The 17,609-nt window shown below is 37.1% G+C and overlaps 1 long non-coding RNA gene across 1 annotated transcript; it reads right to left on the bottom strand.

Moving 5' to 3' along the window:
• Positions 1–376: 376 nt before the first annotated feature.
• LOC140636893 (uncharacterized) lies at positions 377–6,602 on the bottom strand. Its single transcript, XR_012034148.1, has 3 exons — positions 6,463–6,602; positions 2,916–2,980; positions 377–513 (listed from the first exon to the last, which is right to left on the bottom strand). It is a non-coding gene; the product is annotated as an uncharacterized lncRNA (long non-coding RNA).
• Positions 6,603–17,609: the final 11,007 nt, after the last annotated feature.

Genomic DNA, 17,609 nt, shown 5'->3' with positions numbered 1-17,609 from the left:
ATGGGATATGAAAACCTCAGGCCTTCATTCCAATGCTAGTTAACATACAAACCCCTCATCTAATTCCAACTATCCTTATTCTTTGTGCATAAGAAAAATTCCTCATAACTTCGCTTCCCATGTAAATTGCCTACAGGGAAAATACGCATTTGCCAGGCCAACACAAGGGATCAATAAGCCCAAGGATATAATTTCTTATTATAGATACAAAATTAATATATTGTATTAAACCGTTTAGGCTAAAATTGCCAGTGAGTATCCTAAATTTGATGCACTTTATGGCACCTGAAAAATAGACCTTGTGGTAAAACAAAGGTTCAAAGAGAGCCATGGTGAAACTGTGCAAGGTAATGGTTGATTTTGAAGATCTCTCTGAAAGCAACCTGCTTGACAACAGCTCCAGCTTGGCAGCCAAAGGGTGAGAAGTACTAAAATGCTTGATGTGGGTCCTGTGTTTTGCCTCCTGTGACACTGAAGCACTTTTGATCACCATGCAGGCTCTCCAGGGCATGACTAGGAAAAATCAGAAAGAAAACATAGAGAAAAAAATGAAGAGGACTTTTGGCGAGTCATGGACACTGAACTCATACCAGGAAGATAATGGTTTCCTTTCACAACATTTTAAACAATTCATATTTGCCAAAATGTGACCTGAATCTGGGCAGTCTTGTGTTTTTACATCTGCGTATGTATGTGTTTGTGGGACTGGAGGGATCAAAGTATGTTTTCTATCACCCAATATCATTCTTGTGTGTATGTATGTGTGTGTGCGTGTGTCACACAGTTGCTAGTATTACATCCTTTGGAGCACTGAATCCATCCTTTCATTACCTTGCCACTCTTTTTAGATTAGACTCTCAAATCCCTAAACTAAATAATTTAGAAATAAAAGTGTAAATGTTATCTTAGAAGTGATTTTTTTAATGGAATCACAAATATGAAAAAAACAAAACTGTGGAGACAATAAAGGGAATAGTTGTAGCTAAGGGTTAGTGGGAAGGAAAGGAACAAATAGGCAGAGTGTAAAGGATTTTTAGGATAGTGGAACTATTCTGTATGATACTATAATGGTGAATACATGTCATTATACATTTGTCAAAACCCATACAATGCACAACCCCATGTGAACTTTAATGTAAACCATGCACTTTGTGTGATAATAGTGTGTCAGTGTAGATTTGTAGATTGTAACAAATATACCACTCTAGTGCTGATGTTGATGGAAGAAGCTTGTTGTGCATGTGTTGGGTTAGGGGGCATATGGTAACTTTATTTATTTTCTGCTCAATTTTGTTGGACTTAAAACTGTTTTAAATGTAAATTTCATTTCTAAAATTATAATCATAAATACTAATTATGACATTTTTAATTTAAATAAGAAATGTATTTCTGTTTCCTTATTTTAAAAGTGAGAAAACTAAAATCTAGAGAAGTCTAAAAAACAATTTTTCAAATTACTGTGGAAATAACAATATCTCCAAAGTGTTTTCAGTTATTATATGTCTTTCTTATTATCCTCCAACATCCTTCAAGTGAAATCTCCAAGTTATAGGTTTTGTTTGAAAATCACAGACATCCAACTCAAAGTAGCTTAAGTATTAATATATAAATGTAGACTTTAATGAATCTCATACAAACCCAACTGAACCAAACAAAAGAGGAAAGCCAAATGTGGGGATTGCTCTAAGAAAAACTATAATGGGATTCATTCACAGTAATCTTTCTCAGTAATTCTCATATCTACTTCTCTCCATATTGGCTTCCTATTGGTCTTCTAGCCTATCAGAGAGTTGGGGAATGGGGAGGGTTATTTTGTTAGTAGAAGCACCAAAATCACTTTATTATGGAAGTGTGATTACAAAGGAAGGTGTTAATAATTTCAGGTAAAGACTGATTGGACCACGGTGGTCAGAGGTTGAACTTTTAATATTACTATGGCTAAAAGCAAGATTTGTAAGAAAATGTTGACCCTGAGGCTAGAATGATGGGACACATTCCCCCAAAGTGCAAGTACAGCATGGACACAGCACTAGAGAACTTGTTGCAAATGTAACAAATAAAGAAATTGTTGTCTATCATAGGTAAAAAGAATTATTCTCCTCATTTTATACATGACGGAAACAGACAGAAATAATACTCATGTGTTTTTCCATATATGAGAAAATTTAAACACAAACATTTTATTTGATGTTAATTATACTTTAATAAAGGTTTTAAAAATGTTTAAAAACACATAAAAACTTAAATTTCCAGGGGTGCCTGAGTGGCTCAGTTGGTTAAGGGTCCAACTCTTGGTTTTGGGTCAGGTCATGATCTCTGGGTCACAGGATCAAGCCCCACTTTGGGTTCTGAGCTCAGCCTGGAATCTTTTTTAATATTTTATTTTATTATTTTTTTTAAAAAATTATTTATTTATTAATGAGAGAGAGAGAGTGCGGCAGAGGGAGAAGCAGGCTCCATGCAGGGAGTCTGCCGTGGGACTCGATCCCAGGTCTCCAAGATCAGGCCCTGGGCTGAAAGTGGCGCTAAACCACTGAGCCACCAAGGCTGCCCAAGTATGGAATCTTCTTGAGATTCTCTCTCTCGCGCGCGCTCTCTCTCGCTCGCTCTCGCTCTCTCGCTCTCCCTTTCTCTCTTAAATAAATAATAAAGAAATATATCTTTTAAAAAAACAAACCTTAAATTTCCAGTCTAGACATAGAGAAGCTACTGCCACTAAGAAATTTAGTTAACCAACATAAATACCAAAAATCCAATAACAATGCTCAATGGAAGTTAAAAGAAAAAAAACAAAACAAAAACAAAACAAAAAACAAACAAAAAAGTTCAATAGCATCAAGCATAAGGCATTTAAGACATAAGACATAAGACATCAGATATAAGGTATTTAAGAAAATTAGAATGACCAAGAAAACCTGTGCTTCTAATTATCTTCAGGAGATGCTTTGCAGATATGTCTCAGTGGTAGAGGACAACTAGCCTGGCAAAGAAGAGCAAAGAAATGAATTAGAAGATCGTCCAAAAGATCAGTTTTCTTTCCTAAATGTTAGCATTTATGCTCTCACATTTAATTTTAATCCCTTCGTAAGCATAGTTTTAAAATGATTTATAAACCGTATGCTTACTTTATTGAAAACACCACATCTTCCAAGATAGTCTATATTATTTGGCATTATGTATGACTGCTCCTCCTGAAAATACCTTTCTTAATTCTAACTTTATTTCAATTATAACTATTTAAAACTCCCTATCTTTTTCTTTTCCATGTTGTGTTCTTAAATATGAGTACTCCTCTAGATAGGGTCTTTGAATCTTCATTATTTATGTAGGCATCCAGGTATCAATTCACTTATTCTATAAAATGGTATCAAGTATCTACCCTTGGCCAATCTCTATGCCAGACTCTAGGAGTACCCGATAATTGAAACACATGTGAAGCTCCTTCCCCTCAAATATCACCTCCTCTATGAAGTCTTCCGTGACCACTCTAAGAAAAGTTATAATCTCTCCTGTCCTCTCACAGCATCTATATGCGTAACTCATCTGGTATATATAGCATTCTACCATAAAAGGGGATTTCTCTAAGTAATATCTTCTATCTTTATTGGGGAGAATATTTCTTAAGCATATCCTTCAAATCCAAAATTCAAATTTTTGTCATTTTATTTTGACAAGGTAAAGGTTTCACTAACTAAACGAAGATAAACAGCCAAGGAAGACCTTATTGAAGCCTGCAGCAATAGAGGAGAGAAAGTGAACTCAATTCCAATGAAACAAAATGCAAGAAGACTCTTAAGGTCTGGTGTGACCAAGTAGAAAAGCACTAAGGGATGACATGGGTGAAAAGGTTGATCACTGAGCTACCTTGAGCATAGCAAGTTATCCCTGAGTTTGCCAATGCTTTCCTCTGTGATTAGGCCTTCTGTATTTGATAACTGGCACTCATTGAAGTTAGGCTTTTAGCCTCTCACAGAGACTGAGAGACAGGAGTGTTATGTCCTTTGAAATGTATATTTCAAAGGGATGATTCTCAGGTCCTTGAGAAAGATATTTCTGGTACTACTGAGGAGAAGCTGGAAGATTTACATATATTTCAAAGGAACAGAGAAAGAATTTACAATTGCAAGTTTTCTAAAGTAAATTCAATAAGAAAAGTGAGGTCAGGGGCCTTTTGTCAGGAAGAAATCTGTCTGAAGTTTAGTCAAAGCTGAGGGGAACATGAAAGCTATCTTGATCACATTCCTTTGGTTGACCTTTGAAGCATCATCCTTTGAAGCAGCAAGAAAATCAGCATTGCCATTTCAACACAACTACTATATTTTGTGTCCAAAGTATAATCATATCAATGATTACATTTTTATAAAAGTTTTAAAGACAAAAAAGTGAAAAAAAAAACAAACTTTTATAAAAATAAATAAGAACAATTGAGAAAGTAGAAAAAAATAACATACACTGATTGAGTGTCCCTTTACTTAGTTTAGGTTAAGCAACACCCATTGACAAACCATAAATATGCGAGACAGAATTCTAATTTCCTTATCTAAAATTTCTCTCTATATTTTCCTATTACCTATATCTTCTCCAAAGAAAGATATGTTACTTGACATGTTTATTCTCCTACTGGACTATATGTCAAGAGTTCTTGAAGTTTGATCCAACTTACTAAAACATTAAATGATCATGATTTTGCTTCAAAATGCAATAGTTAAGAACATTTTTAGGCAATGGCCAGCAAATTTTCTGTGCATTATAACCAAGTCTGAAGGCATGTTAAATACATATGGCTGGGCTCCACCTCCAGGGTTTCTGATTTAGTATATCTAAGGCTTAAGAATTAGTATGTCTAGCATATTCTCAGGTAATGCTAAAACAGATGCATCACAGATCACGTTTTGCACCTGAAAACTTTACTGATTCTTTTCTGTATGGGGACAAGCAAGTAAATTTTGTAAAGGGCAAATATTTGAGGCTTTGTTGCCAAGAAGCAAAGTCAAGGATATTTTGTAGGAACTTAATAGAGAGAAAACAATTTTCCAAATATTTTAACTGACAAAAATTCAATAGATAGTAAGAATGATTGCATATAAATTTTATTGGGTGGAGGATATAGATCTAATAAGGAGAGTGGGATAACATTTTCTTAATTGATGTTTGAAGTTAGCAGTTCCTATCATAAAATCAATTAATAATGTCATCTATATTTACATCAAGTACTTACTAGCTTATTCTCATAGGCCATACAAGAAGAAGGTATTGGTTTGGCCCATGAACTATAGTTTGCTAACCTTGGCAGTACAGTAACATTAAAAAACAAATCACAGAGTGATAAGTAGATAGTTAAACATAAGGGGGTATTTTGAGAATAAAACTCTCCAAAGTACAGGTTAGAGAAGTGAGATCCAAAGTGATGAAAAAGACTTGCCTAAGGATTCTTTATAACAAATTTGTAACCTATAAAATTAAAACTAAAAGGTAAGACTTCATCTTCAACTGTAAAGAACTTGAATCAGTTACATATTGTTACTGGTAAAAAAAAAATCAGAATCAGCCCATAGGAGGAAAATCAATACATCCCTGGGAAACACTCATTTAACAGTTATTAATTGAACATATACCAGAGGTTTTTCAAGGGGTTGGTGGTATATCAGGGCACATACTAAGAAGTCTAGGTCATGAACCACAGTAAAAATTGAAATAAAAAATTACTTGAGCACTTGTATTTATGTATAGTACTTAAACAGTGCATGTTTGGTAACACAGCCAATTTGGAGACATATCCCCTAGTTGAAGAAGTCTTACTAAGAAATATTTCTTTGAGGTAATACAGTCAGTATTCACAGAATCAGTTTCACTTACAGTTAGAAAGGTAATACGGATAATATTCAGAGAAGTCATTAATGGACATGATATCCCTGAAGTATCCGAAAGAGAATACTAAATTAGTATTCCTCTTAGTAGAAATGAATAAACTGGCAATAAACAATAATAAATAAAAGAAACAGGCAAATTGATCTTTATCGAACTGTGAACTATTGCCATGGATGAATATATGCTGCTAAATATTACAGCCAAAATTTTCTCCAACTACAGTGTCCACCAAGATTAGAATATAGAGTGTAGTAATGGAATTAATGTAATGATCCTTTGACTCCTAGAATATTATAATTCAAGATACAAAGTAATTACGTCCACAATTTGGAAGTATAAATATTTCTATAAACATGTCTATATTACCTCATGGAATTCTGACCTTATAGAATACAATGCTTATTTATTTATTTATTTATTTATTTATTTATTTATTTATTTTAAAGATTTTGGTTTTTTATTGGAGATAGAGTGAGAGAGATTACAAGCAGGGGAGAAGGGCAGAGGGAAAAACAGACATCCCACTGAGCGGGGAGCTGGATGTGGGACTCAATCCCATGACCCTGGGGATCATGACCTGAGACAGGTGCTTACCTGAGTGACTCACCCAAGTGCCCAAGGATGCTTTGAAAAAGAAAAGACAATCTTCACAGTAGACAATTTCTTAGTAGAAAATAATTAAAAGATATTCCTTCTCATATCATGTGTTGTTAAAATGAAGGAACCGATAATTCTTACCTCCTGGGACTTGCTAAGTATGAGAAAAGTTTAATTCTTGTGGTATCTTCAAAAAACTTGGAGTCAGCGAAAGTACTGCACTTTCACAAAGACAATGCTATTTCTCTAGACATATCAGTCTAGAAACATTATGTCTTGATGAAATTAAGTCATATTGTGTATTGATATATATCAATATATGTATACAATATAACTTAAATAATTCAGGTAGAGAAGCCTAAACAGTTTTAAGCACAATAACAACCTTCTGTTAAACTAAATGCCACTTTCTCATCCCTGGCCCCCAGAGCAACACAATTTTTGGAAATACAAAGGCCACCCTCTCCTCAGTGAAGATCTCTAGGATAAATAATATAGCCTTCAGGGAGGCCACACATGTGTCTTCATCCCTAGGCTCACTGTGACATTTCCTGAGCTATTTATGTATGTATCCCCTGCACAGTCATAGGAGCTGCTTTTGAAAACTGAAATTCTCTAACATCTAGAATTTTCTCACAACTCCTCTTAGACAAAACCAATCCTGCTAGACTTTTGTGGTGGACCTTGGAGAGAGGTGTTCTGTGTAGTTGGTCAGGTTCACTCATCAGCTTACTGAGCTTCCCTCCCTAAGACTCTACATGGCTTGTGGCATTCCAGTTCCTCCCCCAGCAAAATTAAAGATTCTCTCAATAAGACATCCTTTGGGAGTAGGCAGTTTAGCTGTCCAAACACAGTCCTAAATTGCTGGAATAAGAACAACTGTGACTGCAGTTACTTGTGGAATTTCATTTAAATAAATGATTACGTGGGTAAACAGAGCTTGCTCTCTTTCTCTCACCTTATTATTTATCCCTTTGCTGTGCCATGGATAGTATTTAACGGCCCAACTGAGAACTATTAAACTCTGTCATCAAATTGTCATCTCATAGGAACTGGTTAGATGCACACACAAAAAATCAGTAGGTGAGCCAAGATTGGAAGGCTTCACATGTGAAAAAGAGAAAACATGCATTTTCATTTAGGAAAGAGTTAAAATTATATTCAGAGAGATTTTAATGTGGAAAAAAGCAAGTATGAAGATAACCATGATTCTCATAGTAAACTGGCAATAAAAGTCCCATATATAAGTTTAGAGAGGAAGCAGAACAACTCAGATAAATAGCATGAATATCTGGATGCCAACATGGCCATAATGACATGATAAGCACGACTAGAGTCTGATCCCTTGTTTAATTAATATGTTCATCCATCTGACATACAAAGAAAATGGGCAATGAATAGACAGAATAGAAACTAAATTATTTTTATTTATATATGAACAGTGATACTGAAGGTCTAAAAGTGAGTATTTCTATTAAACATTGCAAACATTTTCTTTCTACCCACTCTTGAGTCAATAAGATGCATCTCTGTTCCAGATTTCGATGCTCAATAGTACTTCTGTTTTCCAGAGTTTATATGCAGCACTGATTTCTCCATTTAATGCAGTATCCGTAATCATATTCATCATCATCACAAAATGTTTTACATATTCCTTTCACTTTTGCACATCTCTCAAATCTATACTTTGGATCAAAGTTACTTCTGGCTGCAATCAAGAAAGATATGTAAAGTCATCAATCTAATTTTTCACTTGGGAGTCTTCTTACTGAGGGAACAAGAAAATCTGTTCTAGTTATATGATCGTGTGTGGGGGGATATGGAGAGTCTGGTATGTTAGGCAGTTTCATGGAAAAATTAAGCAGTTGTTGCAGAGAGTGACTGAGCTACAATCATTTTACTTGCACATATGTGTATGTCTGTATCTTGCAGTTCACATCAGTACTAAAATTTAGCTGGCTCCTGAGGGCTCTTGCCTTCCTATCTCTTTTTCCTACTTTATGAAGACCAGATTTACCCTCCCATTCTTTCATTAAGATGATATTTGTAGATCTCTTAAAAAATCTATAATTTTTATTTTCATTATTTTTTTCAATTTTTAAAATTTACTCTGATTGCCTCTTCACAGTATTATTTGTTCAATGCTTTCTTCTCCATTTCAGATCATACTCCTAATTTAAATTTATTTTAGTAGAGCAAATGGATATGTCCCTCTCACCAGTCTACAGTAATAATGAATGAATAGCATAACCTAGTACTTAATTATATGTATTTTTCTTCAACATTTTTAAAAAAGATTTATTTATTTATGAGAGAGAGAGAGAGAGAGAGAGGCAGAGAGAGAAGCAGGCTCCATGCCAGGAGCCCGACACGGTACCCGATCCTGGCACCCCAGAATCGTGCCCTGGGCCAAAGGCAGGCTCTAAACCACTGAGCCACCCAGGGATCCCCTTTCTTTGACATTTTTATGAAACTTTTATTGTTACAGCCAAAATGTAAACCTTATATAATAATGATGCTTTCTTCTCATTCTTTGTTATCTCCTATCTAGTATATCGTGATAATCATAATACAGTAAGCATGAAAATACTTATTAATAGAGTAGTTTGTGGAGGAAACAAAACACAAAATATATGCTCAGGAAACACATTGTGTTATACATTAAGCATTTAGTAAAAAGAGGATCCCCATGTTAGTCTAACAGTTTGCTGTGTGTCACCAAAGACAATGCAAAGAAGGATATCTTCCAAACTCATAGCTTTGTGTTCATGCGTTAAAATGGAAGCAAATATTTTTGTTAGTTAGGATTTTGTTTCTCTTGATTCAATTGTACTAAAACTAATGCCTTTAGGAAAGATACTCGGAAGCCAGGGTTACTTCCCTACCCCAAATTTTGTCATAATATTTAGTTATCTTGGATTAGTCATTCCTTCTATCTGCATGATAGAATATAATAAACATAGCTATCACAAGTATATTTTGAATATTAAATTTTGTATGCGTGTCAGGAAAAATAAAGCAAAATAATTTCATTACCATTTAGAGTATAAATTGAATTTAGATTAAAACTATATAATGTTAACTCATAAAACCTAATTGCACAGAACCTAAATGAAATTCAGAATGATGTTTCATTTCCATGTGGCAGGTGTTTGGGTACCTAGTATTTTCTAAGCATTTGGCTGAGAACTAGTCAGAAACTTCAAATGTAGAGAATGTAGAGAAGACTTTAAATGGACTAACTTTATTGTTGTTATTAATGTTAGTAGAAAAGAAAAAGAAGTTAAGCATTGAATGAAGAGATTATCAGAAGGGTTTTGCCATGTGAATATATATATGTCCTTTAGGAATGGGAAGCTAATTCATGATGACAGAGTCCCTGCTTAACCGGAATTTTGGTGAAATTTAAAATTATTTCAGAGCCATATTTGATATAACTAAAAGTAGGGAATAGTGTGATACATGGTTGCATTTTACTTTTTAAAAAATTTTTCCTGGGATAGGTACTTTTTAAGCTAATCAACATTCCCGAGGCTCTAATATCTTGTCAACCCACAAAATCCATGTTGACTTTTAATATATGTTAAATTCAGAAAAGAAAAATATGGATGTATAGTGATCATTTGTAACATGAAAATATACTACCATTGTTTTTCCTTATTATTTTAAAGAGTATAAATGTTTTAAATCATGAAAAAAATCAATAGAACTGCATGATCTGGAAATAAAAAGCTTTATTACAAAACTGGTTATATCACTTGTAGTCATTTGCAAATAATATATCATTTTAGAGTCAGCTATGTCATATGAAAATTGTGAAAGAAAATATTATGCTATTATGTTATAAACTGTACAATGTTATACAAATATCATCCATGAGTGCATATTTATGTGAGGTGATGAAACTGGTTGATATAAACCACATAAAAATAAAAATGAGTGACTAGAGGAAGGATGCATAGTATCTCTTTTATCTGTAAATACTTCTGCACATTTTATACATCACTGAAGAAATGGTCTGTGATGACTAATTTTCATGAAAAGAGATATATAAACACTAGTTGGAGGATCCACAAGGGGTATATATTTTGAATAGGTTTCTGAGAATCTGGGCAATAGTGGAGTGCTACAAATATGGTATAGGTCTGCTGTAAACAGCAAGCTGTAACAAGTCCTACATACACATGAATCGGGACAACTCCATTAAGAAATAGGTGTTTAAAAGCTCAGTGGCCTCCGTGCAGTTGGTTAAATATTAGTTTTTCTAAACTCTGATGGGAGGGGGGTCTTCCTCCTAGGAGAAATGTATGGCATATATATCCCCATCTTCTAGCAACTTCTTTGCAGATGACATCTTTGTTTACCTTGTGTTGCAAATAGAGAGGCTGAGTTGAAAGTAGGAGGAGATATTTTGATTATGTCTACTCTTACTGGGTCCAAGTTGAAATCAAAGTAGGAGCATGGCCATAGGTCAGTTGGAAGTTTCTATATGTTTGAAAGGGTATGATCTTTCAGAATTAGAAAGTACTGTGTTTCAATCATGCATACTGTATTTATTAGCTGTGATACATTGGTCAAATGATTCAGTCCCCTGGATTTTGGTTTCCTCATGAAATCGAGGTTTTGTAAAATTTTAAAAGTTATAATGAGATAAAATATGTAAGCTTCTCTTATAATGTCAAAAAAAAATGAATAAGCTGGGGATCCCTGGGTGGCTCAGTGGTTTAGCGCCTGCCTTCAGCTTAGGGAGTGAGCCTGCTTCTGCTTCTGCCTGCGTCTCTGCCTCTCTGTCTGTGCCTCTCATGAAAAAATAAATAAAATCTTTTAAAAAATTGAATAAGCCTTCAAAATCAGGTTATTCTCATACACTTTGTTTTTATTTTCCATTTGGATTTGTACTTAAAACTGACCCCACATGAAGCAGTGTTATTAGCATGTATGCCCTGCCATACTGTGAACACAAACCTCTAGTCTTAAAGCTACGTTAGGTTAGGCCACTGTTTGCCTTGTTCACTGATTTATTTCAGCATGTAGTAAAATGCTTGAAACAGAAATGTGTAAATACCTGACAAAATGATTGAGTGAAAGAATATGGTACCAGAGATCGATATTTAATTGCTGTTATATACAGGAAAACTCTCTGGATTTTATTACAATCTATCAGTTATGTCCTATGTCAACTGAGCCAATGACTTAATGCTTGTACTGATATCTTCAACTATAAATTATGTTGTTGAATAATATCTACTTCAGAGGGTTGTGTGGCAATCAAATGATATAATGTGCTGTAGCCCACAATTAGTATAAGTTTTATTGTCATCAGTATGAGCTGTTTATAGATTTGCATCAGGTTTAAAAGAAAACTTTTATTAAATCATTGTTTTTTCTTCACTTTCACTATTATATTAAGAGAAATCTTCTCTTGTGATTCATACAATACACATTTAAGTAAGCAATCATTTGTACTCGGCCCTGTGCTGGATGCAGATACAAAAATGAATAAAATAATTAAGCTCCTCATTCCCCAAAGTAAGCCAATTTTTTTTTGGAAATGAGGACGTAGAAATTGTATGGTTCACTTGCAAAGACAATCCTGAGGTATGAATAAAATGTTCTCAAAGCATAAATTAAAGAGCCATACCCTGGAAAGTCTATTTTACTACCACTACCACAACAATTATCAAAAGCTATACTTTATTCAGTATTCATTAGGTTTCAGGCTCTTTACTAAACAAGTAGTATTCATTATTTGACTTAATGCTCTAATAATCTTATAAGATAGGTATAACCATTCTCATTTCACCTATAAGAACAACTGAAGTAAAAAAATCTGCACAAGGTTTCAGAAAGAGTAGAAGTGGTTGAGGATGCTTCAAGGTTACTTATGTTGGACTCCAAACAAGTGTACCATTCAATCATTTTACTGAGGAGGGGACCTTTAGCTGCACCTTGAAGAGCCAATAGCATTATTTCTAGGAATTGAGGGGAAGTACTTTCAAGCCTTATATATTAATCATATTAAACATGGATATGGTATCTGAAATAATTTGAGATGTATGGAGAATGGTGTGACTTTTAGCAAGACTGAGGTGAAATGGGCGTGTCAGAAAACAGGGATGGCAGATTGGGCGATTGTGGCACAAGACTGCCACAGCTGAGGCGCTGAATATTCTCACAAATGGAATCGTGAAACTATGGAAATGTTAGGCACCTTCTTCCCTTTAAGGAAGGAATGAGAGAAAGTTTTGTAGCAGAGAGTCTATATACATGTTTTTAGAATGTTCTAAGTAAGAAATAATGAGAAAGATAAGTTAATGGGATTTCGAACGAAAAGAAGAAAGTGAGCATGGGAGATACTTGTGACTTAGAAGCAGCCCAATTTGGTAACTTTGGGATGGAGGATAAGAGTACCAGGAAGAAGAGCAGCGATAAGTGTTTTAGCCTTTGATGCTGTTTACTTGATGTTAACAATTAGTGAGGGGGCGGGGCAAGCAGACGGAGGAGCAGGGGCCTCACCCCACGCACCCCACCAACTCACTAGGTAACTTCCAAACCATCCTGCACACCTACGATTGGACCTGAAATTTAAGGAGAGAACAGCTGGGATGCTACAGAGAGAAGGGTTTGCGCTTCTAACAAGGTGGGAAGGCAGAAAAAAAAAATAATAAAAAGAATCCAGTGGGGCAGGGGCCCCGCGAGGAGCCGGGCTAAGGGGGGGCGGGAGCCCCGGGACAGGAGAGCCCACCTGGGAAGCGGGAACTGTAACAATCCGCACCGGACTCTTCCCGGAGGGAAAGGCTCAGCGGGGAACCCGGGCAGGACCGCAGGAGGGCGGTGGGGCCCCCAGCCTCCCGGGGTCACTAACAGGAGGTGCCCCGGGGACAGCGCCCCACACCCCGCGGCCAAGCGCAGTAAAGGGCTGGAGCGCCTGGGGGGCCTCGGGGAGAAGCCGGGGGTCGGGGGTGGCTCTGGGCGGAGGGGGCTGCGCCCTGCTGCCTTCGGGAGCCACGGCCCCGGGAGCGATGCCAAGGGCGCAGGCCCCGAACCCAGGGTGCTGGGGACACAGCGGGGATCCTGCGCTCCCCCAGGGACAGGCGGAGGCGGGGAGGACATAGGACGGTGACGACGCTCCTGCCACCGGCGCCCCCGAGCTGTGCAGGTCAGCGCCCCCTGCCCGGGAGCATCCAGGCCCCTGCGGACTGGGAGCTGCCGTGGTTACTGCAGGAGCTGACTCCAGGGCTGGAGGGCTGGTCGCCGCCAGTGGGGTTGTTCCTCCTGGTGTCACCCTGTGCCCTGGGGGGGGGGGGGGGTGCCGGGGGACAGGGTCCTCAGGGGGTAACCAGCTCCCACTGAGCCTGGCACCTGGCAGAGGGCAGGGCAGCTCCCCCAGGTTCACACACCCGAGAGTCAGCACAGCAGCCCCTCCCCCAGAAGACCAGCTGGAAGGACAGGGGAAGAGCAAGTTCTGGACAGAGCAGCACTGGAAAGCTCCAGGGGAAGTCGAGGGATTTACAGTATATAGAACCAGAGGATATCCCCCTTGTTTTTTGTTGTTGTTGTTGTTGTCTGTTTGTTTTTCTTTTTTTTCTTCCTTTTTCCAGTACAACTTGTTTTTAGCCACACCACACTGAGCAAAATGACTAGAAAGAAGATCTTACCACAAAAGAAAGAATCACAAAGGGTGATTATCACAAAAGAGTACAAACAGTACTCTCTGCCATAGAGTTACAGAATTTGGATTACAGTTTGATGTCTAAAAGCCTATTCAGAATCACAATTATAAAGCTACTGGTGGCTCTAGAATAAAGTATAAAGGATTCAAGAGACTTCATAACTGTAGAATTTATTTTTTTTAATTTATTTTTTAATGGTGTTCAATTTACCAACATACAGAATAACCCCAGTGCCCGTCACCCATTCTCTCCCACCCCCCGCCCTCCTCCCATTCTACCACCCCTAGTTCGTTTCCCAGAGTTAGCAGTCTTTACGTTCTGTCTCCCTTTCTGATATTTCCCAATTGCACTGTTGGGGATTTACCCCAAAGATACAGATGCAATGAGTGGATAACTGTAGAATTTAAATCTAATCAGGCCAAAATTAAAAATCAATTCAATGAGATGCAATCCAAACTGGAGGTCCAAACGACGAGGGTTAATGAAGTAGAAGAAAGAGTGAGTGACATAGAAGACAAGTTGATGGCAAGGAAGGATGCTAAGGAATAAAGAGAAAACAATTAAAAGACCATGAGGAAAGGTTAAGGGAAATAAATGACAACCTCAGAAGGAAAAATCTATGTTTAATTGGGGTTCCAGAGGGTGCCGAAAGGGACAGAGGACCAGAAAGCATATTTGAACAAATCATAGCAGAGAACTTCCTTAATTTGGGGAGGGAAACAGGCATTCAGATCCAGGAGATAGAGAGATCCCCCCCTAAAATCAATAAAAACTGTCCAACAGCTCGGCATCTAATAGTGAAACTTGCAAATTCCAAAGAGAAAGAGAAAATCCCTAAAGCAGCTAGAGACAAAAGATCCCTAATTTATAAGGGGAGAAATATTAGATTAACCGCAGACCTCTCCTCAGAAACCTGGCAGGCCAGAAAGGGCTGGCAGGATATATTCAGGGTCCTAAATGAGAAGAACATGCAGCCAAGAATACTTTATCCAGCAAGGCTCTCATTCAGAATAGAAGGAGAGATAAAGAGCTTCCAAGACAGGCAGGAACTGAAAGAATATGTGACCACCAAACCAGCTCTGCAAGAAATATTAAGGGGGACTCTGTAAAAGAAAGAGGAAGCCCAAAGAAATAATCCACAAAAACATGGACTGAATAAGTATTATGATGACACTGAATTCATATCTTTGAATAGTAACTCTGAATGTGAATGGGCTTAATGATTCCATCAAAAGGTGCAGGGTTTCAGACTGGATAAAAAAGCAAGACCCATCTATTTGCTATCTATAAGAGACTCATTTGAGACCTAAGGACACCACCAGCCTGAAAATAAAAGGGACAACTGTTTACCATTCAAATGGTCCTCAAAAGAAAGCAGGGGAAGCAATCCTCATATCAGATAAATAAAGTTTATCCCAAAGACTGTAGTAAGAGATGAAGAGGAGCACTATATCATACTTAAAGGATCTATCCAACAAGAAGACCTAACAATCATGAATATTTATGCCCCTAATGTGGGAGCTGCCAAGTATATCAATTAATAACCAAAGTTAAGACATACTTAGATAATAATACACTTATACTGGGAGACTTTAACATGGCCCTTTCTACAAATGACAGATATTCTAAGCACAACATTACTAAAGAAACAAGGAATTTAAAGGAAACACTGGAGAAGCTGGGTTTCACAGATATTTGCAGAACTTTACATCCAAATGCAACTTTATTCCTCCAGAATAGACCACATACTGGGTCACAAATCAGGTCTTAACCAATACCAAAAGATTGGGATTCTCCCCTGCATATTTTCAGACCAAAATGCTTTGAAACTTGAACTCAATTATAAGAAGAATTTGTAAGACTCTCAAACACGTGGAGGTTAAAGAGCATCCTGCTAAAAGATGAAAGGGTCAATCAGGAAATTAGAGAAGAATTAAAAAGATTCATGGAAACTAATGAGAATGAAGATATAACTCTTCAAAATCTTTGCGATACAGCAAAAGCAGTCCTGAGAGGGAAATACATCTCAAAGCAAGCATCCCTCAAGAAACTGGGAAAAAACTCAAATACAAAAGCTAACTTTGCACCTAAGGGAACTGGAGAAAGAACAGCAAATAAAACCTACACCCAGGAGAAGAGAGAACTCAATGAAATAGAGACCAGAAGAACTGTAGAACAGATCAACAAAACCAGGAGTTGGTTCTTTGAAAGAATTAATAAGATAGATAAACCATTAGTCAGCCTTATTAAAAACAAAAAAGTCTCAAATTAATAAAATCACGAATGAAAAAGGAGAGATCGCAACCAATACCAAAGAAATACAAATGATTTTAAAAACATATTATGAGAAGCTATATGCCTATAAATTAGGCAATCTTCTAGGATGCATTTCTGGAAAACCACAAACTACCAAAACTGGAACAGGAAGAAAGAAAACCTGAACAGGCCAATAACCAGGGAGGAAATTGAAGCAGTCATCAAAAACCTCCCAAAACACAAAGTCCAGGGCCAGATGGCTTCCCAGGGGAATTCTATCAAACGTTTAAAGAAGAAGCCATATCTTTTACTGAAGCTGTTCCGAAAGATAGAAAGGGATGGAATACTTCCAAACTCATTCTATGAGGTCAGCATCACCTTAATTCCAAAACCAAACAAAGACCCCACCAAAAAATGAGAATTATAGACCAATATCCCTGATGAACACAGATGCAAAAATTCTCAACAAGATACTAGCCAATGGGATCCAATAGTACATTTAGAAGATTATTCACCATGACCAAGTGGGGTTTATCCCCAGGATGCAAGGCTGGTTCAACATTCGTAAAACAATCAACGTGATAGATCATATCAACAAGAGAAAAAGCAAGAACCATATGATCCTCTCAGTAGATGCCAAGAAAGCATTTGACAAAATACAGCATCCGTTCCTGATCAAAACTCTTCTGAGTGTAGGGATAGAGGGAACATTCCTCAGCATCTGTAAAGCCATCTACGCAAAGCCCACAGCAAATAATCATCTCAGTGGGGAAGCACTGGGAGCCTTTCCCCTAAGATCAGGAACAAGACAGGGATGTCCACTCTCACCACTGCTATTCAACACAGTACTAGAAGTCCTAGCCTCAGCAATCAGACAACAAAAAGAAATAAAAGTGATTCAAATTGGCAAAGAAGAAGTCAAACTCTCCCTCTTGCAGATGACATGATACTCTACATAGAAAACCCAAAAGCCTCCACCCCAAGATTGCTAGAACTCATACAGCAATTTAGCAGTGTGGCAGGATACAAACATCAATGCCCAGAAATCAGTGGCATTTCTATATACTAACAATGAAACTGAAGAAAGAGAAATTAAGGAGTCAATCCCATTTACAATTGCACCAGAAAGCATAAGATACCTAGGAATAAACCTAACCAAAGAGGTAAAGGATCTATACCCTAAAAACTACAGAACACTTCTGAAAGAAATTGAGG

The sequence above is a fragment of the Canis lupus genome, chromosome 7 (assembly GCF_048164855.1).
Source record: "Canis lupus baileyi chromosome 7, mCanLup2.hap1, whole genome shotgun sequence".
NCBI lineage: Eukaryota > Metazoa > Chordata > Mammalia > Carnivora > Canidae > Canis > Canis lupus.
Note: the sequence above shows the minus strand (reverse complement) of the source record. Positions and strands in the feature narration are given on the sequence as shown.